Genomic DNA, 4,983 nt, shown 5'->3' with positions numbered 1-4,983 from the left:
GCCAAATATAATAGGAGATCATCCTTTGCGCTCCATTGTATTTATTTGAAATGTAAAAGAAATTACAGAGCATCACAAAATTGTCTGACCTATACCTGTAAAGCTAGTGGTGGCAAATGTTTTAAGTTTTCTTTTGAATTAATGTGCTTATTAAGTATATTTACTGCATCATCCAAATCTTACATATATATTTTATCAAAACGTTTTAGGAAACCAGGCATTATTTTTGTATACAAAATATACACAGCAAGTATGGTAACAAGAATTAGACTGCTGGCCAGGCATTTGCTTAATCTCTGTCCATTAACAAAAATAACTTTTCCATTACTACACTACATGCTCTGGCCAGAATCTTGTTAGTTTGTCCCTATTAAGTAAGGGAGTTAGACTAGATAACTTATGCATCTCCCTAAAGCTACATGCAGACAGCAATATATAAAGGAGAGGGATAGTATAGTAAATCAGACATAAAAAACTGGCAATCAAAAAATGATTCTCAATCAACTGGGTCCACATATGTAAAAAACTTTCCTGCATTACAGTGTACACAATATATGTCCCAGAGTAAAGCCTTGAAAAGTAAGCCTTATTAATATTTTAAAAGAAAATATTTTCTATTATTTCATTATAGGAGGGAATTTTTGAAAACAGGAATTGGAAATTATAAAACACAAAGAAAAAGACAGTTAGTTTTGACTACATTAAAATTAAATAAGTTAATATATGAATATATTGAAATATCAATTTGCTGTTGTTTAGTCACTCATTTGTGTCCAGCTCTTTGTGACACCATGGACTGTAGTTCACCAGGCTCCCCTATCCATGGAATTTTCCAGGCAAGTTTACTGGAGTGAGTTGCTGTTTCCTTCTCCAGGGGGGGTCTTCCTGACCCAGGGATCAAACCCGGGTCTTCTCATCTCCTGCATTGCAGGTGGATTCTTACCACTAAAATATCAATTAGAATACATTAAAGTATATTAAGATACATAGGCATGAATACAAGTCCCATACATTTATAACATAACATATATGTTATGGATATCTATTGATAATAGATATTATATTATTATTATTATTAATATTATATGCTTGTACACAAATTGAAAAACTGTCAGAGATTGGGAGACTGCTAGTATCAGTTAGTAAAAGACAAAAAGCCAATGCAGAAGGAAAGACAGTTTTCAGAGACTTTAAAAAACAAGAAATTTCCACATAAGATATTTTTCTTAATAGAAGATAAGAAATAATTACTCTGCATAATAGATACGAGGTTTCCTTTTGGAGGGCTTTCCTTGTGGCTCAGCTGGTAAAGAATCTGCCTGTGATGTGGGAGATCTGGGTTTGATCCCTGGGTTGGGAAGGAAGGTCCCATGGAGAAGGGAAAGGCTACCCACTCCAGTATTCTGGCCTGGAGAATTCCATGGACTACATAGTCCATGGGGTCGCTCGGAGTCGGACACGACGGAGTGACTTTCACTTTCACTTTCCTTTTGAAGTGAATAAAATGTTTCAGAATTAGACAGAGATAGTTGTGGCCCAACATTGTGAATGTGCTAATGCCATTGAATTGTTCACTCTAATATAGTCAATTTTATTACACTACATAAATTTTTTCAATAAAAAATTGAAAGATATTAGATGAGGAAAATCTTGTTAATTTGACCACCGAAACTATTATTGTCTTAAATTCTACCATAAGAACAGAGAATAATTTGATCGTACGTTTAAATATAGGATATAATCATTTTAATGTACTAAATATGAAATGAAAATTGATGATTCTAAAATCCTGACAAGATCAAGGTCAGAAAAAGTTAGAACATGGTGTCTTTTGCCAGATGTCTGGCACACCAAGCCAGACTGTTGTTTGATAAAATATTATGTATGCTGTAAGAAATGTTTGATTTCCACTGAGACAAGGTTAGATGACTGCACAAGTGGCTTATTCATTCCCTGGTGACTGCATGTTCAAGGTCTAAATATTTTTAACCATTTTCTCCCCATATACTTCTTTTGCTTTTCTTTTATCAACAATTCAAAGCAAAGCACCTTGCCTAATAATGAACCAAATTCTGCTCATGTTAAGCCTAATATTTTTGAATTATGAATCAGTACATCTTCAAGAGAAGAAATTGCACCACCAGGAACCACACACACGCACAATAACTGATTGTAACTTTCTAAGTATTTTATAGTATGTAGCTGTCTGAGTTGGTTAGAGGAACAATGGACTGGTTCAAAATTGAGACAGGAGTAGGTCAAGGCTGCATATTGTCACCCTGCTTATTTAACATATATGCAGTATACATTGTGTAAAATGCTGGGTGAAAAGCTGGATGAAGCACAAGCTGGAATTAAGATTGCTGAGAGAAATATCAGTAATCTCAGATATGCAGATGACACTAACCTTATGGCAGAAAGTGAAGAGGAACTAAAGAGCTTCTTGATGAAGGTGAAAGAAGATAGTGAAAAAGCTGGTTTACAACTCAACATTCAGAAATCGAAGATCATGGCATCTGGTCCCCTCACTTCATGGCGAATAGATGGGGAAACAGTGGAAACAGTGTCAGACTTTATTTTTTAGGGCTCCAAAATCACTGCAGATGGTGACTGCAGCCATGAAATTAAAAGATGCTTACTCCTTGGAAGGAAAGTTATGACCAACCTAGATAGCATATTCAAAAGCAGAGACATTACTTTGCCAACAAAGGTCCATCTAGTCAAGGCTATGGTTTGACCAGTAGTCATGTATGGATGTCAGAATCGGACCACAAAGAAGGTTGAACGCCAAAGAATTGACGCTTTTGAATTGCAGTGTTGGAGAAGACTCTCTAGAGCCCCTTGGACTGCAAGGAGATCAAACCATTCCATCCTAAAGGAAATCAGAACTGAATATACTGGAAGGACTGATGCTGAAACTTCAATACTTTGGCCACCTGATGTGAAGACTTGACTCATTAGAATAGACCCTGAGGCTGGAACGATTGAATGCAGGACGAGAAGGGGATGACAGAGGATGAGATGGTTGGATGGCATATCTGACTCAATGGACACGAGTTTGAGCAAGCTCCAGGAGATGGTGAAGGACAGAAAATCCTGGCGTGCTGCATGCAGTCCATGGGGTTACAAAGCGTCAAACATGACTGAGTGACTGAACAACAAGAAGGCTACTGTCTTTGTATCTTGTGCTGGAGACTGAAGTGGGGAAGGGAAGCAAAACAAGCCATAACATACATCTGTTACACTGGGAAGGTGGTGCAGGGCACGAGGCACTATACGGCTCTCTCACACTGCTGCCCAGCGCAGGCCCGCCCTGCTAGTGTGGGCCACGGCTGGGCATTTGTTACTGCAGCTGTCACCACGCTCTCCTGCAGTTCCTCTAGTATCTGTCTCACGGGCTGTTTACTAATACCAATTTGACAAATCAATTATATCAAAATAAAGAAGAAATATGCATGACTAATAGAGTTCACATTTCTGCAACCGGCCTCATGGTCATAACTGGTATTTATAGCTACATTTTCCCACTACCTGTCCTATGTTCCCTTTATCCTCAGCAAGTACCTCATCTGGTCACAGTTGCTTCCTGGCTAAGATGTCCCACACTTTCGTTCTTGAAGCATATGAACTTTTAGCAGACCTGCTTGTATTGGGCCATTAAAGTTTTTCCATTGACTTTAAACACAAGATATGCAATTATGGAAAGACATCCCAAGGGATACCCTTGAATTATTACAGACATATTCCTTTTTATCTACCTCATATAGTAGCAACATATAAAGTTATAAACACACACAGTTATATACAACTTTGTATTATATATAATATATTGGGTTGGCCAAAAAGGTCATTCAGGTTTTTCTGTAAGATGCTATGGAAAACCCCAAACTTTTTGATCAACCCAATATGTATGTACATATACAATCAAATAAAACATTTAGTGTAGAATTTGACCTAAAGCCATTGTGGGAGTTGGTCCAATAGTCAATATAAGATTGCTGTGGTTCAGCTGGAATTTCACAGGCAAGCAAGCAGCATGGAAGGGAAGATGGATATGAAGTTTATGAGTACACAGACAAGCTGTAACCCATGAGGACAAAGGTCTCCATCTCATATTAGCCTCTCACTATCTCCAAACCTCCAACTTCAGTACTACAGTTATTCTACAGGATATGCTGATGCTCTTCAACCAAGAGACAGACTTGTACCTGGCCTAGAAGTCATAGAAGCCAAAAGATGATCAAGAGAATGACACTCACTAGGAGCTAGGCATAGAAAGGAATTCTGAAAAACAAATTTATAGCCCACTTCAACTGGTACAATATAAATTCATCATACATTCCAAGACAGGCAAAAAGATAAATAAAATAAAAAACAAAAACAAAACTTCAACCTGGATTGGAATGTAAGAGATTTCTAATCTTTTAAGAATCGTCCCTAATTTTTTTCTTCCAAAATCAGAGATGTACTGCCCATTCTAAGTTGGAGAATGCTTTTCTAGAAGTAGAAGTTCTGCATCCCAAGTTAGTTTTGCAACTTAGAAACTCTGTGATACTTATTAATTTACTTAACAATTGTAAGGCTCAGCTTCCCTGCCTTATAACTGGGACAAGTAAAGGTAGCCTCTCTTCATTCACTGATTTGTTGATATAAGTAAATAAAATAATGGATGTTGATGTATTCTCTAGCTAATGAAGAGTAGTGTACACACAAATAATAGAATTATTAAATCTGCTTTTCATTTTTGTGAATAAAAAAGACAGATGATGTCAGCAGACCTACAGAGATTATAATTGATCTTTGTGGCCTCAGTCCAGGGCCGTGTGACATTTTTCCAGCATTTCAACAAGCTGCCTGATTTACTTGTGAGGAATTTTCTTTCCATGTGGCCAGCGGCAGGAAATGAAACCCATTATAGCCCCATGTAGGTGGTTAATTTGTTTGAACTGTCATTTAGCTGGGCCTTCAGAATCCTCCTAATGA

Source organism: Oryx dammah, unplaced genomic scaffold (genome assembly GCF_014754425.2).
Source record: "Oryx dammah isolate SB20612 unplaced genomic scaffold, SCBI_Odam_1.1 HiC_scaffold_2, whole genome shotgun sequence".
In the NCBI taxonomy this organism is placed as follows: Eukaryota; Metazoa; Chordata; class Mammalia; order Artiodactyla; family Bovidae; genus Oryx; species Oryx dammah.
Note: the sequence above shows the minus strand (reverse complement) of the source record.